The 16,510-nt window shown below is 41.0% G+C and overlaps 1 protein-coding gene across 2 annotated transcripts in view; it reads right to left on the reverse strand.

Moving 5' to 3' along the window:
- PCSK2 (proprotein convertase subtilisin/kexin type 2) overlaps nucleotides 1-16,510 on the reverse strand; it is a 98,368-nt gene that overhangs the window by 62,095 nt on the left and 19,763 nt on the right. Inside the window, exon 1 of one of the 2 annotated variants that reach the window (XM_066177778.1) lies at nucleotides 1,691-2,089. The exons of the other annotated variant lie outside the window; for it this stretch is intronic. The gene's annotated coding sequence lies outside the window, so the exon portion shown is untranslated. Of the gene's footprint in view, nucleotides 1-1,690; nucleotides 2,090-16,510 lie in introns of those variants that run through there. 2 annotated transcript variants of the gene reach the window in all.

Consider the following 16,510-nt stretch of genomic DNA (forward strand, 5'->3'; position numbering starts at 1 on the left):
TGAACCATTGTAGCTTTTTTGGCCAGGAATGAGGAATTATCTTTTCAGTTCAGTTATTAGCATAAAATAATTAGACTTTGGGGTATATTTTGCTCCCGGTGCACATACATAACTTGCATTAATATTAATAGGGACTTCTCTATTCATGCTCATTGAAAGGAGCACATACCTCAATGGAGTGAGAAAAGAAAAAGCATATTTAGGGTTTAGTCTACCACTGAAGATTTCCACTACTCCTGTAAACTGCTGGTTTAATTATATACTTCTTCCTATTCCTAGTTTATTTCCAATGAGAGAAATGTTTAGCAGATCATGGAAGAAAATAATTTGCTCAGGATTCCCACTGCAGGCAATCAAAAACATGCATGCAAATTCTATGGAAATTACTCTGTGTCCAGACTTTGAGACCAAATGCATGTTATGGTTTCCACAGAATGAAAATTTAACAGGAAAGTTTCCCTCATGTAAATGTATTTCTTTCATATGAGAAGTGATGAATCTCTGATTAATACTAACAGTGCCTGCTGCACACCCATTTAGGGGCTCCTCGTATTTCCAAAAAGCCAGACTTAATTTGTGTTATGTCAAGCACTCAAGAAATATCTTCCCAGAGCAACAAAAGAGAGATTTGGGAAAATAAACTACTACAGCAGAAGGATTCACTTCGTGGCAATTTGAAGAGATGCCTAGACTGGCACCAGGATATAAAGTCCCACGTGTTTTGGGCCTGAAGAAGTATAAAACATCCAGTGCTAAATGACAGAATCATAGACATGGCAAGTCTCACTAATGCAATGACATCAGAGATGACATCATTTGTTCTGGGCCTTTTCTTGAAGGGCAAGGTGAGCTGTACAAACAAATGACCATCGCCAAAGAAAAATTATAAACAGCAAAGCGGTGCCAAAGACACAGCAGAATTATATAATAAAGGATGAAACTGCCAAAGCCTTGGCTCAAAATATCATTTTATGATACTGGGGGTAATAGTAGTATTCTGCAAAATGGGGAAACCTGAACAAAAAAAAACAGAAAAAACCTCTGGGGTCCATGAAAAGGACTGAAAATTTCCTTCACCTCTTCTGAGTAGGGTCCCTTATCATTCCTCACTTTCCTTTCAGGGAAGGTCAACCCAGTTATTATCGTCGGTCTCTCTTGTTTCATCTCACCCTTTTTCACCACGGACTGAATTGCAAATGAGATCTGGGTAATGTTCTAGCTTAGAAAGCACTTTTTTTAAATACAATCATATTCCCTATCCCAACACCACTGCAAAGCTGCCACTGCAATTAAAATAAAAAAGGGAAAAAAAAAAAAAAAAGTGAGAATGGTGTCAGAGGAACAAGCAGTCAAAATGGTGTACATTTGGTATTGGCTTCTTGGCAAAGATTCAGCTCTCCAGAAGAGCAAAGATCCAGCTTCTACCTCCTCTTGTCCAAGGGTAAATAAACTCCATCCATTTCAGTGAGATTACATCAGGTTTTCACTGCTGCAAACCAGAGAAAGGTTTGTCTCATGTTTTTAACACCATCCCTCTAAGGAAAAACACTGTTCAAAGCCTCCCTCCGGCTGAACTCAAACTTCACAGGTCCTGACAGGTGATGAAAACTGTCCAGGGCAATTTTTCTTCCCTTTATATTAAATCCCAAAGCAGGCAACATTTAGAGAGGCTGAAAGCATAAGCTCATACCTTGCATGAGCGTGTAACTGAGGTCACGGCTTGGCCAAGAATGAAGGAAGCAGATGGTTATTTTGCTTGTTTGTTTGTTTTCTTGAGATCTCATGAAAACACAGTCCTTGAAAGCTACTTTATTGCTCAGAAATCTTATCTGAGGTCCTTACATAAAATAGGGCTGAAAAGAAAAAAGAAACAAAATCCACCTTATCTGTTGTTAACCTTCACAAGAAAAAAAAATAAAGGCAGAACTGAAAAAAATTCTCTCCTATTCCCCCCTCATATGTTTCCTCTCATTTTAACTCAGGGTCTGGCAAAAAAACCCATATAAATCTCAAGCAAATCATTCATCATGTCTTTCATCAAAACCATTAGCTCCCCTAGTCAGGCTGGGCAGGCAGCTGCTGCTTTAATCAAGCAAAACATATTAAAAAAGGTTTCAAATCACTTCACAAAGGGGACAAAAACTATTTTTCATTTCATTCTCCATTTCCATCGGAGTGTAATGCACTCACAGACAGCAGAACCTGGGCATGGAGATAGTGCTGCAGTGTGGGATCAGACCTAAGAAGATTCCTGGTCCTGATGATGCTCCTGGCAGTTGGGGCAGGGAGACTGCAAGGAGCTAAATAACAGCTTCCTACCTGCTGAGATCCAGGAGACATCCAATTTCCATAAACAAATATTATAATAAAAAACCTGCAACACCCATGTAACTCTAATTGCTAAGAAATCAATCTGTCTGACAAACCATCCCTTCCCCAGCCAATCATCACAAGTTTGGGGTCAGCAGTTATAGTCTAATAAAGGTCTAAGGTAGCAAAAAGACATACAGTTCCCCAAAGTTCTGCTGCTTTTCACCTGAAAACACCAAGGCAAGGGGCTGTTGGATTTTACCTTCTGGGAAACATTGTACCTGTGTATTTTAGATACATTAATTAAAACACATCCAGTCAAATAACTTGTGCATAGCTTACACAAAAAAAGTGAGTTGTTCACTGGACAGCAAAGAATGAAAATAAAAAATTTAAAAATGCTATTTAGGTTAAAGTCTCCTGAGCATGAAATCTGCTCCCTCAAATCTCTATTAACACTAGAGAGGTTTTCTCCATCTGCTGCTGCTTTTACCCAGGACAAGGAAACACCTGGGAAAAGCTGGAATGAGCCATGGGGAAGCAAGGACAGGAACAAAGGAGGACCACTAATATTGGAATATACCTAGGGACAAATGACTCCATGCAATTGTGTTGTTATTTTATGCTTAGACAGCCTCTAGCACAGTAATTTCTCCTGCACCTCCAGATCATGCCTGTGGAAACACCAGAGAACTAATTACAGTTTAAGCTTACTGTCCTTTGTCTTAGTCTTTTGGGCTTCAGAGGATCTGCTCTAATCTCTTGGGTTTCATTTTTCTCCCACTGTTCTCATCTCAGTTTTCTTATTGCCCAGGTGTTGCAAAGACTACAAATGGCTGTAATCCAACTTCTCTTTTTTGGTTCTTTTTTTTTCTTTTTTTTCCCCTTCCAGGCAGTAGATTAAGCATCTCAAATCTACTCCTATTTTTGCTCTGCTTTGCTGTATGACCTTTTGGAAAATTTAAGGTCCTCTTCCTCCCACGTTTATTTGCAGCATCTGCGAAATATACATAATCCATGTTTGAAATGTGCTTTGAAACCCGTACTTGAATATTATTTCATTAAATACTATAAAAGATCACAAATTATTTCAGATGGACAGATCATTTCAGCGGGAGAGCTGCAAGTATTTAATCACCAAAGCAGTCCTTTTCTCACTTTTGTCTATTTTGTAGGCAGACAGAAAGTATTTGGGAAGATTCATTTGACTTTCTGGCTCACACTGAATTATTCATTGTTTGCAAGTCAAGTAGGTAATTCACCTTGCACACACTTCTCAAGTGCAGTGTTAATAAGAAAACCACGCTGAGTTGATTTTTCTGACAAACAACATTTTCATGCAAACAGCTGTCCTTAAAGAAATACATCCTCTCTCTATGCAAAAATGTTCAGTACTTCACAGTGAATGGCAGGACACCAATAGACTTTAGATCGATTCAGACTCTTAAAAGCAATGTTCTTTTTCCTATCTTTCCATCTCAATCTGGAACTTGCATTTCTTTCATACATTTAAACTTTCTTCCAAACCTTGCTGGCACATGAAAGCTGAAACATTCCATCATTAAAATCTAAATTCCGCTGAGATAGCATATGGCAACTCTGAAATGAAACAAAAAAAATAAAAAATTCTCTCTATGGCAAGTTGCTCACTCCATACAAACTTTTCATCCTTAGGGATAACCACCCAAACCAAATCATTTCTATCCCCTTTTACAGGTTTTTCACCAGCTATAGCTTCTAGGATCTAAAAAAAAAATACTAGTTGCATCTCATCTTCTCAAGTTAAGTGGTGGGCATTTTCAGTTTGCAGTGAGTTACAGACTATGAGCAAAGTGCTTTCTCCTTTGGGGGAATGCATCACTCAGCTTGCGTCATCTCAGAACGGGTTCAAGAAAATGTTAGGTCTGCTCTGACTGAATGAAATCTCAGCCTCCTTAGGTGGTTTTTAGAAAAGGCAGAGTGAGCAAAGCTCCCCTGGATTTGTTTGTGGGAAGCTCTAGTCCCTCACAGTGGCACAGCTGCCTGTTATTTTGTTCTTAGCCATCTAGAACCAATTAAGAAGACCAGCAGCGAGTTACCCAGGAGAAGGCTGGCTGGAGGAGTCCTGGCTGATCATCAGATTCTTCATTCTTCCACTGGCTTTCTTTCCTTGAAACATGCATGAAACAGACTTTTCACATTCTAGAAACTGGAGTCACACTGACAGAAGTCTAGGATCAGGATGTTCATTTGGAGAGAATAAGAAAACTGAAGAAAACAGTCAAAATAACCATGCAACAAAATCCAGAAGGTTCCAACAAGAAACTCTGAAAGAAAATGAAACTACTTTTTTTTTTTTTTGCTAAATAAAATAATGTGCTGTTAAAAAATGGCTTTTTCCTGATGAAGTATTTCAAATATGAAAATTTAGATTCTACTTCCTAGTGACTCACTATCAACAATATGAGTTAAAGTCTGAAACATATTTTTTCTTTGGGAAAACAGTAATTATAGTTATTTGACCGTACAATGAAAAAATTTTCATAAGTTTTCTTTATAACATGCCCTGCACAACTTGGAGAAGGACCCTTGAGAATTATGAGATACGTACATGGTTAGAGTTGGAGACAGGGAAATAAGTTTAACATGGATATTTCCCTTCCTCTTTTCAGAAAATAAACAGTCCAATAGCAATTAAGGGAACTATTCCAAGAAATGCTCATGTTCTAAAAGAACTAAAACATATTCTAATTATTTTTTTTCCAGGAGAGCATCACAACTGCAAAGTGAAAGTAGAGCAAGCACTGCACAATCATATTAGTATATCCTGGCCTAAGATATTCAGCATTTTTGTCCAAATTCTTCCAGGGATACTTGTTGGCCCAAGGGAGCAGGTCCAAGACATAAGTGAAGGATTTACAACACAAGTTCAGCTTGTTTTGAGTTGGCAAAAACGAGCAGCTAAAATGGTACTTACAAGGTTTCTAGAAGATATCTCACAATTTTAAGTCGCTGACTTACACTGTGGTTTTTCCCAAGCATGTGGCCAACAGCTCCTCCAACTCCTTGTTTTGCTGGGAGAAAATGCCTCTAGACATGATAACCCTGACTTTGGTGGAACCACAGGGAGAACAAAAGCAGTCCAGAAGCTCTGCAGGGCAAGGCTGGCTGAGTGCCAGGGAAAGCAACAGCCAAGCACAGACGATGGGCTCAGCACCGAGTTTATCATATTTGCTGGATGACAAAGCCAAGTTAGATGGGAACAAATGAAATCAACCCCTCAGACTCCAAGACAAAACACAGGGCATCTCCTCACCCCAGTGGCTTATTTTATTTTTCAGGTTCTTGATGAGGACATATCCAATGTATCTGTACCCCCTATAAAGAAAAGGAGTAGGAGTGTGAAGAGCTGGCAAGGAAGAAGAGAACCAGGTATTAATGCTGACCGTAACACTGCAGTGTTACATAACCTAGAGCCTGGCAGTAATCAGCTCAGTGACACTGCTGTGAGACCAGGAGCATAATAATAATAATTAGATCTGGCAATTCTGGGTCTTCTGTGAAGACTTCACGTCTGCAAAGCTCGTGGATCCCTTACCATGTATTCCTCTGTATGAAAGTATAATGCTCAGAATCAAGTAAGGTCAAAAGCATGAAGACAGACAACTTACACTGAAGACATATTAAATCTGTACCCATAATAAGAGTGCATTTCTTTTCAGCACTCAGAGAGGAGACAGCTTGCAATGCAAAACACAGAGCTGTATTTTCACAGAAATGTGGTCATTCAGATATCACTCTTTATAAGCAAAATTGCAATATTTAACAGAGGCCACTTATAATAGTACGGAATTGATACTGTACAAATAATACGGGAAAATATGTACCATAGAGATGTTTAATATTTCTTAGTCTTTCCAGGGTGTTTTGTTCTACCCAGGCCTGTTCTCTCCCTCAGCATGGAAGTTCCCAAGGCCAAGAAGCATTTATTCAACTTCACCAACCCATGACATATGTATTAGCATTTTAATTACTACTGGCTATTTTCAGCTGTAAGAGGCTGAAAAAGCCATATTCCACTGCAGCATCAAATAACTACTGCAGCAAACTACGTAGAAATAATTTAGATCTAAACCTTTCATTTATTTGCATTGTATCTCCAAATACTGCAATCAACTTTCAGTGACCTTTGTAAAACCCGTTTTTGTATTCACGGAGCACATCATGCATACAAACAGTAAAAGCACGTTAAATGGCAAGAGTGGCTGCACTACATAATACATTTATTGTGTATATGCCACTAAAGCAATTATTTTGACTTAAGTCTCTCAGGAGAAAGGGGGTGGGGTTTTTGAACTCACAGCCCTGTGACACAAGCCCTGGTACACCATGCTTAAGTACCCCAGAAGACTACCCTAAAAAATATTCCAGTCTTGTGTTGTCGTTGATTTAACTGTAAACCCTCAGTTGCACTGCTTTTTATTTACTGCCAATGTAATTTACATTAAATGGTTCTGGTCATTTAACTGTACACACCAGAAACCCCATCAACTGTTTTAACAGCTGATTTTCCGACATCAAGAAAGAAGAGAAATAAACTTACGAATTTATTTTGCTTCACTCCCGACCTACCATCTCACAGTCTGGGCACCATATACTACCAAATACAATATTCTACTAACTCTATGATCTTCCCAAGTTACATGCTGAACAATATATTTAAAATCTTTTGCAAGGCAGTTTTCCAGCCTCCCTATTTTCTATTAGGCTTAGAGATTTGCCCAAAAGAAAAGAGCCCAAAATGTTTGTTGCATTGTTCCTGAGGACGATTTCTTAAAATACTTGTAGAGGAGAAAAGGAAGTATAGCTGAACACACACACTTCCTAAACTTCAAAGCCAGCCTTGAAGGCAAAGTTGCACACAGCAGTCTGAATTCTGTCACAGCTCTAATGTTGGTGACTTGGTCATTTTTGAACCCCCACATATTTTGCACTCATCAAGCACCAACAGTATGCCTATGGATTCCTGGATCCAGTGAAGGCTGAGATACTCACAACCTTCAGTGACTGTTAGCTCAGCATATCAAAGTGCTGCATTCCTTTTTCAAAACCAAACCAAACTTGTCCTGAACCAAAGCAAAATTCTGCATCGCAGTGGATTCCATGCTAATACAAAGCCACTGGCTTACTCTGCCAATTCTTCTCTACATCCTGCTAAAAACACCCTAAACCATATATCCTCACCACTGCCACTGCTTGTATCGTAACATTTAACAGACCTCTCTGAAAATCCAAGGCTGGAAATTGCACAGACAAATAACAAAAGCAAGGCCTGCTCTACGAAACAGAGACTCTCTGCATCAGGCAGGAAACAAGAGGGAAAACAGGAAAAGGCAGAGGGAGCCAGGGGAGTGACACTGCAGCCAGGAGAAAAGACATCAACAGCAAAGCAGAAACTTAAGCAATGCAATTTCAGCAATTTACAGGCAGCAGAACACAGGCTGAACGTGGTGAGTTATCCCAACAGGTTTTTTGTAGAAGTACTGAACTTCCTCATGGTTACAAGTGGTTCTGAGAGAGAAATTCTCATTCTATTGCCTCACCCCAAGTATCACGTTCAGCAATGGAAAAATTACGCAATACGTGACACGAAGCAGCTTCAAGGGGTCACCTGAACCATCCCAGAGCCACAGAGAGAATTTAGCCACATCCAACTCAGCCATGGCTACTGTCCAACCTTGTCTTAAAACCACCAGCCATGCAGACTCCCCAGATCCTGTTGGCACCAGGACTACAGTACATAATTGGTTTTATTTTTGGAAAATTCTATATTAACCTGCACAGTGCTGCCTTTGCCTACCAGTCTACTACCCTGCAGTACATTCATTTATTTTTTTTTCTAATAGAAACACTTCTAGCTTACCCTGTAATCTCAGTTACACAGTATTTTCATAAAAGACACTCTATGTTTGAGTTTGATGTCACTTTGATAGCCTATTATTTTATTGTGTGCAGCTAATGGTGCTTTTTCATACAAAATAGGCATAAAAGACTTCCAACATTCTTTAATGTTGATGTTGCTCAATTGGGTTTTTTTTCTCCATCTTTCTAGTTACAAATAGAAATAATACATCAGTTAAGATTAGCTTTCACATTGTGCTGGATGTAATTTTCTCCAGCAGCAAACTGTTTGAAATATTTAATATTCCATACTCAACAATGTTTTGATATTTTACTTTAGAATTGTATTGCACATCACAGATGTAATATACACATGCAATCCAAAGATGAGCCAGTGATGCCACACTAAATCTGAGGAATTCAAACTTAGAAACAGAGATTCTTCAGCATATGCTCAACACCCTCACACTGCAGTGAAGAGGACTTCCATGTCAATCTTAAGCGACAGCTGAAGTATCTGAATAACTCTAGGCCTCATTATTTTTTATTATTGGAGAGTCCTTTTCCTGACAACAGAAACTGATGATATAATAATTGTGACATCTGAAATAAAGAGCAGATAGGTGCTTTACAGCTGGAACCCCCACTGGTCAAATACACAAAACATGGCTGGACAGGGCTTTCCATGAGCAGTTAAATCCAGCAACCCTCGCTGGGCAGGAACAGAGTCTACAAAGGCCAAGGACAACAGAAACACGACTCCCTCAGATTCAAGTTTTCAATTTCACAGGGAATTCAGCAATCACTGTCTGCAGCAGCAACAACCATGCTATGTATATAGTACAGTCACAAACCAAACTTGATACCTCACTGAATTTCTGATACATTTCTTTTGATATTATCACAGAAACAATTTCATGACCTAAAGACTAGTTTATCCCCCGCATTCCAGAGGCACAGGAGTAACACCTTACTTATATAAGAATGCAGAGTAGTGGGAAAACCTTTTTCCTCACTTACCAGACATTTAAATCTCCTCTTTGCAGCCCTGATGATTTCTTGTTTGGAATGACACAGTTCATACAACATATGCAGCATATTTCCCACAATTACTTATCTCTGCCCTGCGGCCTGTATGACCATTTCTCTTCCCACGTCTGAAGTGAAGGTTGAATTCTATCTTCCCAGAAACTGGTTCCGTGTCTGACCTTCGCTGCTTCTTTCTTCTTGTATTCCCACATAATAACACTTGTAAACCTGTATATTTCGATAACCACCCACCAACATCTGCAAAGGGTCCAATTATCTTAAAAGAAAGATGCCCATTTAAACATTACATTTTCTCAGCAATAAGGCAAACACCAGATCAGTTACAAGATGACATACAGATGACCAAAGTTCCCTCGTGAAAATGGTCTTTTTTTTTCTTACAATGCTGGCCAGCTGGCTTCGTTATGAATTAGAAACGCAAAATCTTCAAAAACAACCCTGAGCTGTGTAGGGAAAGCAAACTAAATACAGTTGAAGATGGTTTCAACCTGAAAAAGGTAACAGTACCAGAAGAGGCCTCCCTCTGTGAACTGGAACAGACTCTTGGAAACCCCTCCTCAAACACACTGGATAAAGCCCAAGACAACTTACACCAGAAATGACAACCCAGGGATCTAAACACGGAAGTCACTGCCTGTTTTCCTTACAACCAGCTTCATTTCATCAGGATGACTGAGACAAAAACTTCTTCAGCACTTGTTTGCAGTGCAGCTTCAATGAATAGTGTGTAGGTTTGAGGGTGGTTGCGGGTGTTTTTCAGCATTGGAAAGAAGACATTTCCCCTCATGAGTTTTCCTTAGCTGTTCAATATTTATTACAGACACTTAAGCAGAGCTTTTACTACCTAACGTCCCATTTCACATCAAAAAGATAACACTGATGCAGGTGTAATGCTGCCCTGTAGTCTCATAAAATTATGGCAGCTCTAAACTTCTCATGAACGTAATCCTACCAGAATGCCAGCCCCATGACAACAGATATTACAGCAAAATGCTAAATAGATTTTACTGGGAAGTCTATCAACCTCTGAAGCATGTATTTACATAAAAGAGGCAAAAACATGGAGAGCTTTTTGTCCTGCCATTCTCCCATCTCTCTATTGTAACACACACACCTCCCTGCACAGCAGAGTACTGGGTGATGAACCTGAAGTCTCCACCTAAGATCTGAGAGAGGATGGCAAGTCTTGGCAATTACATTCATTTATAAAAGGTTTAGCTCCACAGAGGTTGGAAATTTTGTAAGAATCTGGGATCAGTGCCATGGTGATCTGCACAAAAACAGTGCCCTTTTTTCCCTCTGCCCACAGTGTCAACAGCGGGATTACAATAGGGAACTGGTCATGCGGTGGCCCTTTCTTCTCCTGCTGCCCCTTTGCTTTCAGGAGGCAAACCAGTTTTCTTCTCAGATGGGCAAGCATCTTGGAATACCTTCCAAGCTTTTATCAGAAACTTCCCAGGGAATCAAACTCACCAGCACTGGCCAGGAATCTGAGAAATAAAGATGTGGGGCATGAGGCAGGAGGAAAAATGCCAGAAATTGCCATTAAAAAAAAAAAAAAAGTTAATTGCTCTTATTGCTTTGCTCCAGGGACAGAATATTATTTGTCTCCAGTAACGGAAGGCTGGAGAAACAAGTTACACCTCCACAGCAAATACAACGGTCTGAACAAAGGAAAGCTCCAATGGCTTGCAGCCTTTGCACCCCCAGATCACTGCATTCCACACTGCTCGGCGAACTAGGGAGAACTGAGGAAAACTGGGTTTTCCTGATCTTATCAGGAAGATTTTCATTTTTGCAAAGGGGAAGATCTGTGCTGACACCTAAGAGAGCAAGACAAAAGGCTCCACCTTTAGCCCAGCTCAAACCTGTCATTAATGCTGCTAGCAAAGGCCCTGAAGATTGACTTAAATTGCTAAGGGCTGCTGTGCTGCTTCTTCCCAAGCTGCCATCCATCTCTCTTCTTCCCTGTTAAAGATGAACCATGGATGAAATATTAAGCTCTGGCAGCACTGGACAACCCGCACCTGCAGGGGCAGAGGGCGTGTCTGCCTTCACGGTTTGCAATGGTCCAATAAATAAGTCAGTCATATTATGGGGGCACATAAAGGATCTCAGGTGAGGAAGGAGATGAAAAATTTTGATTTATTCAGTTAAAAGCTTAGATCCTCTGCATTTACAGCCCCATTCCTCTCCTTATCCCATGAGACAAGCAGTTAGTGAGTACTGTTAACCATGGGCACTTGGTTAACTACTTCTGGAAAGAAGCTCTGCATCCACCCTCCTCAGACTCCTGGATCAGCACAGCTAAGTCTCGTTCCCTAATCCCTTCCTGAAATGTAACAACTGCCATCACTGCGACGTTTCTTTCCAAAGAAGTCATCATCTAAGTGCCAAACTCACTCTCAGTGGAAGATTTTCATTTAACCTTTCCTCCCTCCACACATACATATTTATTATCCCAATAGCAACACAGATCCACTAGCATAAAGATATCAGTAATGGGACTCAGCTCTTCTCTGTATATTACAGCTTCTTTCCTGAGCAGGATTAATCTTGGCAGCTGTCTGACAAGGGCGACTGTGTGGGAGGAAAATGGTTTTATCTAAAACTTGGGAAAAAAACCAAAATAATCTTTGAGAGAACAAACTATGTTTCAACCCTTCTCTCTCAGTGGAAGATTATTTACTAACAGAAAATACCCATCAACAGCAAAAAAACACAGAAGTGTTGCTCTGAAAGGTAACAAAATGACCACGGATTTTTTCTTTCCTTTTATTTATATGGCCGCTTTTCAAAACGTTTATATAATAAGGCCACAGCTGTATTTAGAATACAGGAGGGCAGAAGGTAAGTCAGCTTGGAAAATAACAATGAAGCTGTATTGGGCTTGAATGGCCCAGTTTTGGTAGCAGTGGGGACTGCAGTGGTGGCTTCCGTGAGAAGCTGCCAGAAGCTTCCACCATGTCTGGCAGAGACAAGCCCTGGCAGCTCCAAAGACAGAATTGCCACTGGCAAGCCTGGGACAATTAGAAATGGTGGTAATGCCTCTGTGATAACTCATTTAAGACGAAAGAATAAAAAAGCTGTTGAGCAGTTGTCACTGCCAGTGAAGAGCGGGGTGAGGATATGTGGGAGGAACAACTCTGCAGACACCAAGGTCATGGAGAAGGCAGGGCAGGAGGTGCTCCAGGCACCAGAGCTGGGATTCCTCTGCAGCCTGTGGTGAAGACCACAGTGAGGCAGCTGTGCCCTGTAGCCCATGGAGATCCATGGGGATGCAAGGATCCACCTGCAGCCTGGGGAGGAGACCCTGCCAGAGCAGGAAGAGGCCTGAGAGGAGACTGTGACCCTGTGGGAGTCCCCCGGAGAGAGGAGCTGCAGCAGTTTGGGGAGGACTGCTGCCCATGGGATGGACTCACATTGGAGAAGTTCATGGAGATTTGTCTCCTGTGGGAGGGCTCCCAGGCTGGTGCAGGGGAACAACTCCTCTCCCTGAGCAAAGGAAGAAACCACAGGTGATGAACTGACCACAACCCCATTCCCTATCTCCTTGTGCTGCTGGAGTAGGAGGGAGGGGTGGGGAGAAGGTGTTTTGAAGGGTTCATTTTGCTTCTCATTATCCTGCTCTGATTTTGTTAGTGTAATAAATTCCATTCATATCTCTGATTACAGACTGTTTTGCCCATGATGTTACTGGATGAGGGATCACTCCCAGTCCTTATCTCAGCCCATGAACCCTTCATTATATTTTCTCTCCCCTGTCCTGCTGAGTAGGGGAATGACAGAGTGAATTGGCAGGCACCTTGCATCCAGCCAGCATCAGCCCACTACAGAAGCAAATCCCAAACCCATGGTTTTGTTTTCTTTTAGCTGTGGTGGAGCAGGAGAGGAGTCCATTGCCCATCCTTCCTCTACTGTACTAAAAAACACGGCAATATGAAGTATCCCCATATTTCTGATTCACTTTTCCAGGGCAAACACATTGCTGAAACATACCACCGGCCCTCATTACTAAAAATGACCTCTAAAGGTCTGAGACTGTGCTGTGACCTGCACTTAGGAAGCTACATATTCTGGTATCAACGTGGATACGTGGTTTCCAGTCCCTCCAACCAACACATGCTCCTCCATGTCCCACTCAGCTCATGGGCTCCTCCATACCTGGATCACTCAACCTTCTCACTGACTCTGGGGTTTCCTTCCAGCCTGTCCCACTTATTCTCTCCTCACATTTGCACTGATGCCTGGTCTCATACTCCTCTGGCTCCTCACAGCTTTATTCCACCCAGGGCCCTTATCCTTGCTGTCAGCTCCTCCCAGCTGACTGTGTCCATGGGTCACGGCAAGGGCTACTTTCTTGTCTGCAGCTCCAGGACAAAGTACAGCAGCCCCTTAAATTAAGTCTTCCAGGGCCAAGAAAGCCTAATGGCTGACCTTTTGTTCTGAGGTATTTCTGCTGAAGCAATTAACAGACAAAGGCACACGAAAATGCAGTTGCATTTTACAGAATGCTGGAGATGTTGCTGCTATGTCTCAGCTCATTAAGAATCCCACCTTAAAGATGTAAAAATGGTAAAGGGAATCCCTGCCCTCCCGGCAATCCATTTGGCACCAAAGGTATATAAGCTAAAAATAACAAAATAGAAGTGCACCTGGAAATAAAAATTTGCAAGCGATTCAGAAGACTCAAAGCAAACCTCTCCTGGAAGGGTCTCTGTACCTCAGATAATGTAATTTAAACAACAAAACAGTCTCCATTTGAAGCAGTTCAGTTCACCGTGGAATTTGCCACCTGGACAGTGAGGATCCCTGGCAGGACAGCACTGACAGCAAAACCCACAGTGCCTCATGCACCTGCACTTTTTTCTTGAGCAGTTCAGTAGGGCAACACACTATGTGACAGCACGACATGTACCTTCACCTGCTGCCAGGGCTGCTTCAGGCTCCAGCAATAAGAATCTATTAAATAATGTTAAAAACGTTGCATTTGAGATGGTTCTGCAAAGATTAGTTCTTGCTGGATTTCTAGGAATTTAATAACATTCCATTCCCACCCCCTTGACAGTGGTTTATCACATTACTGCTGTAATGTTTTTAGCATAGCTCCAAATTATTTTGGTTCAAACATGCAGTAGATTTTACACAACAAGGCCTTTTTGAGCATTTTAAAAGACATGCAGATCATGGAAATGATGCAGTAACCTGTTTGCACAGTGCTGTGTCATCAGTCTTAGACTCCTGAAAAACTGACATGGATCCTCAAAGGACTCACTTGATTAAAAAACACTAATTAATTAAGTGAACATCTGTGCTGTTTTTCAGCTAATAGCTGAAATTAGCTAGGCATTGTAACCTCCTTAAAAGTGAAAAGTATACAAAATAAGTGCAGCCTGCTTTCTCACATTTGGGTAGGGCCAAGCAACTTTTTGCAACAGCATTTATCATAACAGTCCCTGAGAGATTTTTATAGCCCTGTGGTGGAAGTTTTCTCCCTGGCTAGCCTGAAAACAGGAACATTTTATTCTTGGCTTCACACATTAACATATTAACCATGACAGTGCTGACATTTGTTGCTAAGTAAAAATGATCACAAATGGTCTAGAAAGCTGCCATCAAATTTAAAAATTACTTTTGGAGTTTGAAATTCAGTACTGTCAACACAACTCATGTTTCCATTTATACACAAATTTGACAGGAATTTTTTATGGCTTCACATGGAAAAGGGACTTCACATAGAAAAGAAGAAAGGTGATTATTTTAATAATGATTTTAATTGTTTTCAAACTGTATTACATAAAGCAACTGACCTATATATGTTATCATAAGAGTTCAAGGACTATTCAACAGGATAGGCCAGATGAGAAAACGTCATGTTACATGTGGAAATGAAACATTGCTTCAATTCCCTTCCATTTCCCAGTGCAAACCACAAAGTCAGAATTCACCCAGGGCCATCCTTTTCCTCACATGGGAGATATTCTCAATTATTTAAACACAGCTTTATTCCCTGAAATCAAAGGAGGGAGCCATTGGTATGCAGTACCAGGATGAGGCAGAGATTATCAGGAAAAATGAGATTTCACTGCATGTGACAGAAGCAAACTGGGAGTACAGGAACTGCAAATATCAGATGACTACAAAAGGGAACATCTCGGAACGAGAAGGTAGATTCACTTAAGCTGTTCTTCATAGCAGTGCAGACACTTAGTCTAGAGGTATCAAGGCAAGAGCCAGTCTGGAATAAGTACAGGAGTGCTCAGACATTTGATATTAGGCTGCAGTGAGAATTGGTGGTTTCATACAAATATCACAGGCATTTGTAAAATTTTTAGAGACTTACAGAAATATTTATTTCCAAAGAGTATTTGGAATGAGACTGCACAGTGACTGTACCCAACCACTACTTTTCAATGTTCTGACACAATTCCGTGCTGTTTCTCTCAAATTTTCTCATAAATGACTTTACAAGATTGGGTGGTTCAGAGACAGGAAACACATCTCAGGACATTTGCTTTAGTACCCATCAATTGTAGATTTTCCCCAGTGATTTACCTCCTGATCCCTGCTTAGTAAACAAAACAATGGAAGCCTGAGAATTTCTGTTCAAGGCAGGCTGGACAGGTCTTTGCCTTGTAACCCCTCACCTGCATCTGGTTTCTCTTTAGAGAAGGGGACCAGGAAGAGGTACCCTAGAGCACCCAGCTATCAGCATCTCAGGACAGAGTAAGAGGGCAGGCAGCACCTGGAGCCTGTGTGGCTCCCTCACATGGCTCTCAACCACAGAAGTGACCAGCCATGGACATCCTAGTTGAATTCATGAGCCTGGAATCACTTGAAATTCCTGCAGAAGCAGGAAAAAAAAAATTAGGATTATTTTAGGCTGGGAATTCATCAGACCTTGCTTGCTCTGGTGTCACAACAACAATTACGATTTTACCTAACCTGTTTTCCTCTGCTTCCTACTCAAGTGTTTCATTGTCATGGGTATTCCAATAACACAAATAATCTGGCAATCACATTCTGTCTGGAATAAAATTGTTTCCCCCTCTTCACAGTGCAGTGAATTGAAATCTTACTCAAGGATTAAAAAATAATCTATTTGCTGTCATGATATCATTCCTCAGGCCGACCTATTTTCTTTGGGCAGTAAGTATACTTTTTGTGCTATACACTTTTTGTCCAACTTCAGCCCAGTATTAAACTGGTGCAAGAACTCTGCATATGAGGAAAGAATTTGTCAGTGCCAGCTCATAGCCTTCCACAAAAC

The sequence above is a fragment of the Chamaea fasciata genome, unplaced genomic scaffold, assembly GCF_029207755.1.
Source record: "Chamaea fasciata isolate MVZ Bird 193981 ecotype frontalis unplaced genomic scaffold, bChaFas1.0.hap1 SCAF_3, whole genome shotgun sequence".
Taxonomy (NCBI): Eukaryota; Metazoa; Chordata; class Aves; order Passeriformes; family Sylviidae; genus Chamaea; species Chamaea fasciata.